The sequence below is a fragment of the Equus przewalskii genome, chromosome 8 (genome assembly GCF_037783145.1).
Source record: "Equus przewalskii isolate Varuska chromosome 8, EquPr2, whole genome shotgun sequence".
NCBI classification, from domain to species: Eukaryota; Metazoa; Chordata; class Mammalia; order Perissodactyla; family Equidae; genus Equus; species Equus przewalskii.
Window position 1 is genome coordinate 48,500,653 of NC_091838.1, and position 13,641 is coordinate 48,514,293.

General features: G+C 42.8%; 1 long non-coding RNA gene across 1 annotated transcript in view; it reads right to left on the reverse strand.

Moving 5' to 3' along the window:
- Positions 1-10,361: 10,361 nt before the first annotated feature.
- The window catches only part of LOC103564969 (uncharacterized), a 103,316-nt gene continuing 100,036 nt past the window's right edge, over positions 10,362-13,641 (reverse strand). The window contains exon 3 of the long non-coding RNA XR_011543479.1: positions 10,362-11,718. This is a non-coding gene — a long non-coding RNA (uncharacterized lncRNA). The remainder of the gene's footprint in view (positions 11,719-13,641) is intronic.

The window sequence follows — 13,641 nt, forward strand, 5'->3', positions numbered from 1 at the left end:
TGAATGTATGACATAGAGGGTGTCTTAAATCCACACCACACTCCACCTGTAGATTTGAGATATGATTTGAAGATTAAGTTCTCTACTTCTAACTAATAAACACCTTTTGCTCTGCTCTACATGACATTTAGTAGGACTCTCGGTTTTTGCTTGTTTTTTTCTGAGGAATATTAGCCCTGAGCTAACAGCTGCCACCAATCCTCCTCTTTTTGCTGAGGTAGACTGGCCCTGAGCTAACATCTCATGCCCATGAGATGTGCCCATCTTCCTTTACTCTACATGTGGGACGCTGCCACAGCATGGCCTGATGAGTGGTGCATAGGTCTGCACCCAGATCCAAACCAGCGAACCCCAGGCTGTTGAAGCAGAGTGCACGAACTTAACTGCTACACCACTGGGCCGGCCCCAGGACTCTAGGCTTTATTTCCTTTCCTTGACAATTTAATCATTCTTGCTTAATAATTTAGATCAGAATGGACAAGCCAGTTCTCACTGTGTCTGAATTCGAATATAATTTCTACCACGTTTAACCTGCAAACCATGCTCTGGGTAACGACTTCCAGCAATGGTAACACAGTGGACATAATTACATGCTAACGGCATTCACGGGCTACATTTGCCGTGATACTGGTTCCCTTTTTTTTTTTTTTTCCTCTTAGAAAAGTACTTTATCTACTGGAAAGGAATTTTTTTTTCTGGTTTCTTATTTTTTCTCGGGGAGGAGTAAAACAGAAGAGTCATTAAGGTTTGAAATAAGGCAGCGCAGCCCTTGAGATTTGCCGTCTCTCTCAAGTACCTCCCTGCTTGGCCAAGTCAGCAGTGGGCCTGGCCCCTCCACCTCGCTGCTCTCCAGGAAGAGAAGCTGTGGAGCTCTGGCATGGTCACCTGGGAGCTGGTCTCCAGGGCTGGAGCCAGGGGTGTGCTGGAGCCAGCTCGTGCCAGCTTGCTAGAACTGATTATGTGCCTTTCTTTCCAATTCCTCGTTCAATGACCTCATGCTGATAGCTTGAAATCGGCCATCGTGGGTTTATTTACACTAAGGGAATTAGCAAATACAAAGCTTTTCTTTTTGGAGAGCCTGTTGTTAAATATTCCCAACACACCACTAGCTGAAGCCCTGGGAGCTGAGCCCAGAGCCCATTAGGAGATGAGGGGAGGCAGCCTTGAGAAGGCTGGGCTGACATCCCTTCAGTCATGAGTTGGCAGGTCACACTGCAAAAAAATAACCAACACAGGCACCAAATTGCCAGGACTGTTCTAGAAAGCACAAACTAGCAGCCTGACTGATCTTTACAGGCTAAGGGTGAACTGAATTTGTTAAATATTCCTTTCATTTTCCACCCAACTGTTTTGGGAAAAGGGAAGCACTGTTCTGTGTGCAGGCCTGGCCTGTCATGAGAACCAAAAAGATGTCAGCAGGTGTCCCACAGTGAAATTAGGTCCCTTTTTTAATCAAAACCATATGGTCTCTTTTGATATGAGTTATCATTTTTGGTTCTTCTGTGTCTAAACATGAATGAAAAAATAAGAAATTAGATAAAGAACTAAATTTTACTTGAAAAAAGTAAAAGAAAACCTTAATCAGAACTGATATAGAAGAAAAGGATTGCATAGCATTTTTTTATATGTCTTTATCATGTTGTGAAGGTGTGTCCTATATTCACACTTGACTTTCATGGGTTTATATACCCTAGTGGAATGTGTAAATGGAAGCCATGATGAATGATACAAGCACTGTCACCCTTGGTGAATTTGGATGGATGGAATGTCTGCTGCTTAAAGATAAATGTTGAAAAATCCAGGCTAAATGTGTACTGGGTAGTCTGTCCTCGCTGTTATTACCTCTACTGATTGAAGTCTCGGAGTGTTGCTTTCCTTCCAGCTGGCATTATCTGAACAGAGCAGAGAGGATAATGGATTGACTCCAACTAGCAAGATGACACAGACAAAGCAATACCAACAAATGTGTAGTTTTAAGTATTTTTGTCTCTGCAAAAGTAAAATAATTTCTTTTTCTCCTTTCAAGACTAATATCCAGTTTCTAGACTCATTAAACTGTCATTGACATTTCTGGTCACATCAATTTTATGCACATTTAAAATTGTGAGTATTAAAAAAAATGTCACATGAAATTCCCACTTCACAAATGTCTGGAGATCCTGTTTTATTTCTGTGTGAATATAGATGGAGGAGATTCTGAGCTAACAGCTGTAGGAACTGTGAGAAATAGGTAGCATTTAATTAAATGTGTTCTGGATGTTTGGGGAAAACATTCTAGGTTTATTCAACATTTAGGCAACTGCCATCTTCGCAAACTACAGCTAATGCTGCTCTCTGGAGAAGAAAGCTCCTAATCCCAGAACTTATTAAATGTTGAGTACTTTGTTAAGGAAAGGTTGAGACTGAAAATGTCAACTCTAAAATGTCAGAAAATTCTGGAGTTCTCATGACAATGTTAGTTTGCTCTTCTCATGAGGCACTTCAATGTAGTAAAAATGCTGTTCACAGACTGGAAAAATGCAGCTCCCTCTGAGTCATGTTGAGTAAGCTCATTTTAATGAAGTTACAGAGTTCCTCCGTTTCCTGGCTGGACACAGAAAAGACTTCGTTGGTGGTGTAGACCAAGAAAAAGAAGCAGGTGGAATGTATAGTTAGGAAGCATCAAGAGGGGAGAAATGCTCTTGGAAGCGCTCTGAGCTCAAAAGGGCCATGGCCAGCCATGATTGTTTTATCATGAAGGGTAATGGCAATTGGATTGTATGACAGCCCCACCCACTGGGAAGAAGGTGTCCTTGGGACTTTAAGGGGCTTGAAATCCCGGCAGGATTGTGCGATGATGGGGCTTGGAGCTCGAGTTCTACAGTCTGCCTTAATGGACTAAATCTCAAAGCTTTTGCTAAACTGTCCTTAATCCCTTACTGGCTCTGAAGCTATAGCCAATGTCACTGATTTCAGATCTATTCTTTTGTGCTGCTTCCAGTAGACCATTAATGTAAAACTGCTAAAAACGGCACTCAGGTCAATGGCTAAATCTAAAATAACTCTTGCATATTTGCATCATAGCAAATATCTCAAAACTGTCCTGGGCAGGGTAAGTGCCCACGTCCCCAGGACTGAGTCTAGGTTGACTCCCTGGTCCTGGCTGGCTAACTGTATGATCCTGGACCCATTGTTTAAATCTCTGACTTGGATCTCATGTGAAATAGGGACAGTAATACCTAGTCCATATTTTTTTGTCTGTGTCAAGTTGAATAAAATAATGCATTCTAAATACTTAATCACATATCTGGACTAAGACATTATGATTTATTTACTTAGATGCCCTCTCTCTCCTACTCCAGGTTCCCTTCTTCCTGGCTAGGTAGACATATTGTTCCAAAAAGGATTTAAAAAGGGATGCTTCCTGCTCTTCCTAACTCCAGATTCCTTGTTTGTCTACCTTGTCTCGGGAGAACAAGAAATGCTGTTAAGGTGATGTGCAATTGGCTGATGTCCTTTGCAGCTCAAGACGTCCCAACTGTGACATGCTGAATCTGTAAAGAATTTTGATTAGAATCCTGTCCAAGCCACTGTCAGCAGCTGTTGGTTTGAGGTATATTTCTTAGGGAACGAATCAGAGGCATTCCACGGACCGAGGCAGTGATTCTCTACCATCGCTGCACACCGTGATCCCCTGGAAACCTCTAAAAATATTGATGCTTGTAAGGATCAAAAGCCTTTAAAAATTTCATACCATTTGACTCAGAAATTCCACTTCTAGGAATCCATCTATTCTAAGAAAGTAGAGGTGTGGGCAAAGATATATGCCAAAAGCATCTTGTGTATTCTTTTTTTTTTCCTGAGGAAGATTCACCCTGAGCTAACATCTGTCACCAATCATCCTCTTTTTTCTCCTTGAGGAAGACTAGCCCTGAGCTAACATCTGTGCCAATCTTCTTCTACTTTGTATGTGGGTCACTGGCACAGCATGGCTGATGAGTGGCGTAGGTCTGTGCCTGGGATCTGAACCTGCAAACCTGGGTCACTGAAGTGGAGCGTGCTGAACTTAACTACTAGGCCATGGGGCTGGGCCCTCATGTATTTTTTTTTAAAGCATCTTCCAAGTCCAATTAAAGGAATTGGGAATGGTTAAATAAAATATGATATATCCATAAATGATTGCAGATCCATTAAAAATTACACTTATGCTATGATATTAGAAGTCAGGATATTATTACCTTAGGTTTAGTGATTTGGCATAGGTATAGTATAGGTATAGGTATATAGGTATCTAGACTGGGTCCAGATATAAGTATAGGTCTAGTGCCTGGGATGGGACACAGAGGGGGTATGAGGGGGGCTTATGGGGTACTGGTAATATTTAATTTCTTTACCTGGGTGCCCATTAGACAAGTGTGTTCATTTAAAAATTTTTTTTTTAAATTAAAAAAGCTGTATTCTTTTGATATATGCACTTTAAAAAAATTGTGGTAAAATACACATAACATAAAACTTTACTAACTTAACCATTTTAAAGTATATGGATCCATAATATTAAGTGCAGTCATGTACCACATAACGACATTTTGATTGATAATGTTTTGATCAACAGTGGACTACACATACGACAGTGGTCTCATAAGACTAGGACCATATAGCCTAGTTGTGTAGTAGGCTGTACCATCTAGGTTTATGTAAGCACACTCTATGAAGTTCAAACAATGACAAAATCACCTAACAACACATTTATCAGAACGTATCCCCATCAGTAAGCAATCATGACTATACGCTCATATTGTTGTACAACCAATCTCCAGAACACTTTTCATCTTGCAAAACTGAAACTCTATACCCATTAAACAATAACTCCCCATTTGCCCCTCCCCTCAGCCCCGGGCACACACCACTCTACTTTCTATCTCTATGAATTTGACTACTCTAGGTACCTATAAGTGGGATTATTAGCAGTATTTGTCTCTTTTTGTGACTGGATTATTTCACTTAGTATAATGTCAAGGTTCATCATGTTGTAGCATATGTCAGAAATTCCTTTCTTTTTAAGGCTGAATAATATTCCATTGTATAGATATACCATATTTTGTTTATGTATTCATTCATCAACGGACACTTAGGGTACTTCCACCTTTGGGTAATTGGGAATAATGCTGCTCTGAACATGAGTGTACAAGTATCTCTTCAAGACCCTGCTTTCAATTCTTTTGGATATATTACCAGAAATAGAATTGCTGGAGATAGAGGAACTCTTTATATATATGTTATACTTCAATAAAAATTTAACTTAAAAAAATACTGATGCCTACCTTTCACCCCTAGGGGTTTTCATTAAATGGCCTGGGGTCAGTCTGGGCATTCAAATTTGTTAAGCCTTCGCAGGGGATTCTAACATGCAGCCAAGATTGTGAACCCCTGACCCAAGAGATTCATTTAGTGCATTCTTGCACACAGCTTGCAGAGAGCTGTGCAGAAGCAGGCATCAGGGGCTAGTGTATCCATTCTTCATGCCAACCTTTGCTATCCCTTCAATCTTTGAACTTAGGGTTGTTCTAAGTTAAATGATGACTTGGACCAGGATGGTATGTCAGTCAATGCTTGTGCTTCCATCAGTTGCAGGCAGGAGAGATGGCACACCTGGGTCTTCATTTCTGCCTTTGCCAGAGTGAGTGGACAGGGCTGGTGTTTCTACCCACAGAACAAGTAGATGGGTGCCTTCATGATGAGACTGATGGAACAGCCGGAGGGCCTCCCAAATACACAGACACAAAATATTTCTCCCTGTAGCTTCCCAAAAGGCTTCGTTTCCTTTTTCGTATGATTTAAGATCTTGCCAATAAGTGACTGACCAAATGACCTTGGAAGGTTATATGTGGACTATAAGCCATTCAAACCATATTGCAAATTAGTTCAAACAGATGCTTTTCAATAATATAGCTGTGATGTCAGGACATGAAAGCAAGGGTTTTCAGTCTCAGTCCTGGTGACACTTTGGGCTGGACAATTCTTTGATATAGGGAGCTGTCCTGTGCCTTGTAGGATGTTAGCAACACCTCTGGCCTCTAACCGCAGGAGACACCCATAGCACTCCAGTCCCCAGTTGGAATCACCAAAAATGCCTCCAGACATTGACAAATGTCTCCTTGGGCACAAAATCTCCCCCAGTGGAGAACCACTGTATTGAAGGAATGGGAATTTTGATGGAAGAAGAGAGAAAGAGGAGATTTTGCAACATAGGACAGAGGAGGCCAAGCCTGGGAAAGGTTGGGTGGGAGGGTGTTGATATCCTCTTACTCCTCATGATCCACTTGTGTCTCAGCCCCAGGAAAGCCTCCTTACTGTTCTGGGGTGAGAGACAGGGGCACCATGTGGAATGGGGGGTCACTAAAGACAAAGCTCTTCTGGATAAAATGGTGCCTTGAGCCTCCACAGAACTGTGTGCCCTCTGGCACCCGACTGGTCTCCTCTCTGCTCCCTTAGTGCCTCCAAAATGTGAAACCTTGTGAAATTAGGGTTTATTTATGGGAAACATCCTGCCCCACCTCCTCCCCCTAAGAGATATTTCCAGCTTTTCACAGTGACAAAGCTACCTCTTGTAAATGCCATAAATATGGATTGTTCATTGACACATCATATCATTTATCACACATGAGACCATAATACACATTCTCAAAGTTCTTGAATTCTAACCCGCCCTAATTCTAAAGGACTCTGTGTTGCTGAAGTGGAGGCATTTTTAGGTACACAGAAGGCAGGCGGAGGAGCATTGCTGGCTGAATGCTGAGGCTCTGCTTTCCAGAGTGACCTGGGACCTCTGTTCCTGCTTTTGGAGAAGAGTGAAGTCCCTTCCAGTCTTCCAGTCACCCTCCTTGCTCTTAGGTCCTTTTCTCACCTTGGAGCTTGAATCTTCAAGGCTGTTTCCAAGACATTCTCTAACTGACAGGGTGTGTTTTATGCCTTTTTTCCTTCCATTTTGTTCTGTTCACCTGAGGCTTCTGCTTTATTCAGGTTATGGGACCCCAAGCCCCTCTCTCGGTGAGGAATATGCAGCCACCACTTTCTCCTGCAGGCAGGGGAGCCAGCACAGCTGTGGATGCAGACACCATCCCCACCGCCTGAGCCTTCTCTGTGCCCTGCTCCACCCAGCTCAGCTTATGACCCTAATGGGGCAGCCATTTTGCAATGAAAGACACTGAGTAAACAAAGCACCAGCCCGGGAGATTGGCTCAGATTTAACAGAGGATGTGTGCAGGCTTTCAGTGCTCCTCGGCCCACAAGCTTTAACCACTGTACAAACTGATTTGGAACACTGAAGCCCAACTGTTTGTTTAGTGCCTTTATTGACTCAATTCCCGCCTCTAAGGCAGGTGGCCTCGGCCAGCCACTCAGTCATTGTTCTGACTCGGTTCTCCTCAGTGACATGGTGGCCTCCCTGTTGAGAGTTCCTTTCTTTATTTCGTTTTCTGGTTCTTGAAAAGCTGGGCAATTAACTCACACTGAAGGTGTAGTCTTTCATTTGTAACATGGCCTAATTCACTCAGTCAGAATTTTCAGCTCCAAATTGGGTTTGTTGCGTAATGGAGACTTTTCTACTTTCCTCCTGGAAAGCGAAGGGCTGATTTCCTGGGTGACCGAGAGAAGTGTTGTCACTGTTCTGGTATATTAACTCTTTCTGACCCTGGGGCCTCACTTGTAAATGGCTTCCTAAGTGCCCTAATGTATAATTAAGATGGACGGAAAAGCTTCTGCAAACCTCCCACAGCGCCAGGCTCCACTGTGAGAGCTACTGATTTGGTCCAAAGTGAAAGACACAGGGTTACTTTATTCATTGTTCATTGGAACAATAATATCATTTATTGAGCATATATTTTGTGCAAAGTACTATGCCTTGTACTGTTTTTTTTAGATGCATTGTTTCCTTTGATCTTCACTACAAACTTGTGCTGGGTATTATTGCTCTTTTTTATCAGACAGGGAAACCGAGGACAGAACAGTTAAGTAGCTTGCCCACAGCCCCTCAGCGTCTGGAGGCAGAGCGTGGGAATTTGAACCCAAGTCTGTTTGAAAGCGTGTGCTACTCCCTCTCCAGCACCTGACCACTTCCCTCTTCACTCCACTCATCTAGGAGAAAAGGAAAACCCAGAAGACCCCAGGCAGGGGCAGCACTCACACAGAGCGGTCCAGGCAGCTGGGCCAGCAGGGCAGACTGGGGTTGCTACGTCCCGCCTATCAGAGTCCACTTGGCAACTTCTCCCAGTGGCGCGGAGCTGACGTCCTCTCTTTTCCGTGGCTGGAGCTGTCCTTGGGCAACTTCCTCAAGCTTTCTCATCAGAGGGCAGAGCTCACAGATCACTTGATCTTGCTGCCAGTAAAGGAAGTTGGGAGCAGCACACAGACTCACACTTTCACACACACACATGCAACACGAACACACAAGCACACTCACCTGTATCACTCAAACATACACACATTTTCATTCAGACACACACAGGTACACACTCAGACATTCACATTAGCATGCACACACACATACATGCATATGCATTCATACCCATATTCCCACACATGTGTACACATTCACTCAGACACACTCACATACATCCACACACATCCACCTTCAATACATTCACTCACACACTCATTCACACTCTCACTCACTCACACACGCACATACACACATTCGCATACATCACTCCCACACACACTCACAGACGCACTCACATAGTCGCAATCCCTCCACTTACATGAATTCATACCCACACACTCACATGCATTCACTCACACATAGTCGCATGCACACTCTTCACACACACACTCATGCACGTGTACACCTCTCACTTCCTGCAAAGGAGCTGAGTACACACTGTGGGGCAAGGTCAGGAGGCCAGCACCCAGTATAATACACTGCCGGAGGGGGTTTACTGTGGGATTTTGTGACTCCAAAGCCACTTGAAATAATTAGCTTACAGCAGGGACACTGGCTTGTTTTAAGGAAATTTGGTCCACGTCCTAACTTTAGTTGCCCCCAGTCTTCATGAGTCAGGTTTTTGGCACTGGGCCCTTTGCTCAGAGTATACACTGGAGCCTCACATACTAGCTCTGTGACCTTGGGCAGGTAGCTTAACTTCTCTCTGCCTCCATGTCCTCATCTGTAAAATGGGGATAATAATAGTGCTTGCCTTATAGAGAATTATGAGTGCCAACAGCTAATCCAGGTCAAGCTCATGGACCAGGGCATGCTCCATGACAGTGGGCTGTCAATGGCTTGGGTCTGCTCTCCATCATTAACCAGAGAGAATGGTATTAAAGGCGGACATCAATTTGAGATTTTAATATGCAAGTGAGAACCAAGGAAAGTTGGACCAAGTTTTAAGGGCTTGCTGCTCTGCTGGCTGCAGTCTGGAAGCCTTTATCCTCGAAAAGCTGCGGGGCAGGGGAGAATGTTTCCTTTCTCAATCTCGGAGTGTCCTTGGCTCCCTTAGGCTAGTGAGTGATAAAGTCAGTCCCCTGAGTCAGACAGGCAGCATCTCAGACTGCTGGAAAGGCCAGATTTGTGCCTTACTGCCCCCTCAGTTAAATCAACCCTCATTTTGTGAAAATTTTGCTAAACTTTTACAGAAGGAGCCATGCAACAAATAAGAAGTTTATTTTCGTGCTCAGCTTACTTAGACTAGATTTACTAAGTAGGTAGAGTCTAAGAATTAGCACATTTAATCTGCAATCGCAAGACGTCGCCTCTTAAAAATATAGAAGAAACTGAAAAGATTTTAATTAAGAGTGTTTAGACCAATGAGACACTATTTTGTTCTATTTCTTTCCTTTGACCAGCTCCAGGAACATTTTTCAAAGCTTCCACGTCTTCGCTATCCCAGTCCCCTTGCTGTTCCCGTGTGCTCGTCTCCTCAGCCCCGCAGTTTGTTGCTTTGGCAGTAACTCTGGGTCGTACCTGCTTGTCCCTTCTTTTGCTCTGTGATGGTCTGCATCTTGGTTCCATCTTTCACTCAGAAAGTCCCCACAGGGGACTAGAGGCTGTTCCTGTCCTTTCCATCGGGCCTCCCCCCTCAGGCCCACGCTTGATCAGAAAGGCACTATTTGCCTTAGAATTCCAACTATTTCGTTATCAGAGCTCATCTCATCCAAAGAATGACCAGAAAGAGGCTGTTTTACCGTCTCCCAAAGCACGTGTTCCTCTCTCTCCTTCACCACAGATATGAATGGAAATTTTCCAAACAATTTTCCTTTGTAATTTGTTTTTGGTTTAAGTTTGCACCACGTTGACAAAATAATCTCTATCTAGAGACTGGCTGGATGATACTCACTTCACACCAGTAACAGTTACTTGGGAGGCGGCATTGACCCTTATTTTATTTAATGCGTTTTATTTAATGTGTTGATTTCTGCTTTGTACTGTTCTGTATCGATTGACTTAAAAATGAACATACATCACATAATTTTTATAAGAAAGAAAGCCGTTTTAAGAAGGAATTTTTAAAACCATGTACACAGCAATAAGGCTATACTTTTTTCAAATGCTTTGAAATGCACAATTTTTTCTGAAGTCGTTTCTGAACACCTCGCTCAGCTGGCCAGTTCAGCAGCATTTCTTTCCGAGCTCTGTTCAAGGCAGGTTTTGAGGTGAACAGAAAGTTGCTATGAACATGAAGCTAACATGTTCCTTCATTTTCGAAGGCCTAGTTAAATTATCTCAACTCATAAAACTTTTGTAAAATACACCTTACGGGTAAATCTTTTTTCAGGCATTTTTTTGTCAAACTTCTCTAAAGACAACCAAAATGGTGAGTCAGGAAAAGAGTGTTCAGGGGTTACAGTGTGTGGGATCTTCTCGCACCTTTTTAAAAAGAAAAGGGGTCCTTCTATAAATAAATGCCAGCTTGCCCTTGGTGAGCATCAACAGCTACACTTCGCATATACATCCTTGGGGTTGATTTCAACTTTTAATTGAAGTTTAGCTTCTTTAATCCAAACTCAGGAGTGTGAAATTCATCTACTTTTGCATATAATTGTAGATAATTCACTTTCTTTGCTGTATAGTATTCTATTGTGTGAAGATATTATGATTTATTTATCCATTCTGCTGTGGATGATTATTTGAGCAGTTTACGGTTTTAAGTTATTATGATCAGTGTGACTATGAACATTCCAGTACATGTCTTTGGTAAACTTATGTATGCATTTCTGTTGGGTGTGTGTGAAGGGGTGAAATAGGATATGCAAATATTCAGCTTTGCAAGAACTCCTAAACAGTTCTCCAAAGTGGTTGTACCAATTTATATTCCCACCAGCCATGTATGAAATTTCAAAGGACTTTTTTTTGTTTACAGGATTTGTGATGGATGGTAACCCCAGAGAGAAATACTTGCTTGAGCCAAAAGATGATGGATGCGTATGAGTTCTTCCAAGAAATCCAAAACAGCATTAATTTTTCACATTAATTTTCATATAAAAACATCCCCGTGAGGAGCTGGCTGGTGGCACAGAAGTTAAGTTTGCCTGTTCGGCTTTGGCGGCCCAAGGTTTGCTGGTTTGGATCCTGGGTGTGGACCTATGCACTGCTTGTCAAGCCATGCTGTGGTAGGTGTCCCACATATACAGTAGAGGAAGATAGGCATGGATGTCGGCTCAGGACCAGTCTTCCTCAGCAAGGAGAGGAGGATTGGCGGCAGATGTTAGCTCAGGGCTGATCTTCCTCAAAAAGAAAAAAAATCCCTGTGAAATAGATGGAGGTATGTCTTATTCCACTTGCTCTTCAAGCTGAGGAAATCTGACATAAGCAGCTGAAACGCTCTTTCTGAAAGACCCCTAAGCTCCATATCTCCCGCTCTAGCCCCAGAGCTTTGATTTTAGGTCCCAATGTCTATTTGTGAATTTGTTATGGGAACGTCACGCTCATGTTAGCATTTCTACTATAATGTTACTAGTTTCAAATAACAAAGTCTAATGCCGTGAACCCTCAGAGCATTTTCCAGGCATTCAGCCAGCAAAAGGGGCATATTTATAAACTCTCAGGCCTGACCTTGAAGATCTTCTGATAGTTTAAAATGGAAAAAAGAAGGCTGGCTAAGCTTCCTGGCCTGGCTGCTCATCAGACTCACCTGGGCAGCTCTTCAGACGACAGAGTCCCTATCCCCGCTCCAGAACAATTGAAGAGTCCCTCAGGGTTGAGACCTGGGAATCTGCATTTTATAAAGCTCTCAAGTGATTCTGATTCCACTGGCTGACGTTTGGAATCACTGTTGCCTCCAGATAGTTTTAAAAATGATAGTTATCCAACGCAAATATGATAGCAAAATCTTTAAAATGAGAAGAAAAAATGAGTAAAAGATCAGATCTTTTCCCCTCCTTCAAAATATTCTCTCCAAATACAATGTTTTGCCAAATAAAACACAGATCAGAGGGTTCAGCTGAAGATGGCACTGAATCCAGGGTCATACTAATTATGAGTAACATACATGGCACTTAATAGTCTGCCGAATGCTCTCCCATGTACTATTTCACTTAATCCCTCAAGAGCTCTTCAAGGTAAAATAATCCCCAGTTTACAGAAGAGGATACTGAGGGTTGGAGATTAAGCGCCTCCTCTAAGGACATACACACACTAAGTGGTAGAGCTGGGACACAAACCCGAGTTTCCTGAGTCCACATTTTGTGTCTTTCTCACTATCCCCAGTACTCTAGGCGTCAGGAAGCTAACTGAAGGCCGCAGGAGTTCAGCATTTCAACAACTCTGAATGAGTTCCACCCGTCTTAGCGGACTCCCTTCCATTCTCCATCCGTCCCTCCCTTTCCTCTTCGTCCTCCCTTCAGCATGCTTTTAAAGTCTCCTGTGAAACAGGTAATGTGCAATATGCTCAGAAATCAGAGATTAGACAAAAAGTCTCTACCCTCAAAAAGCTCACATTCCAGCCCTGAGATCAACAATCATTGTGTGGTGATGCACCAAATGTCACAGTCATCCTTAGTAAAATGACAGACTATCACAATTAGTTCAGAATGGGGAGAGGAGACTATGCTGTGATCACCCATCCAGTTGGGCATGTGGATTCATAGTCTTTACTCAGAAGAAAAGTCCAAATTCTTAAAGGTAAGAAGAACTGGCTTTGATGTACTCTCACTTCAAAGGGGGGTTGTTTTATTTTGAAACAATCCCACTGCCTCCAATATCCGGTTAATACACCCTTCAAAACGTGTCTTTAGAGCTTTCATCTATATTCTATAACGCGTACATATCTTTCCTGACTAAATTTAGAAGCATGCGGTCTTATTAGTGGTTCATTTACATACCCTTTAAAGAATTATTAATGTTCAGAAGGAGTGTAGAAGCCTCAAATAAGTGTAGGGAGGGGCTTAGGTGTTCCTTTCCAAGGCTGGTGCATAGGAAAACAACTCTGATATACCAGCTTTGTTTATACTCAGCAACTGGACTAGATAGAGTGGGGGCAGGTAGGTGTGTGTGTTCCCGTGTGTGTGGCAGAAGTTGGCGGCACACAGATTTTCCAACATATTATTTCAGTAGTGACGATAAACTACCCATTTTGTTTTCAAACACCTAAGAATTGTTCAACGATAATAAATAGTTGTCAGAAGCCCACTGGACACCAGCAGCTTCTTAAGCACAGGGTCCACAGTGGT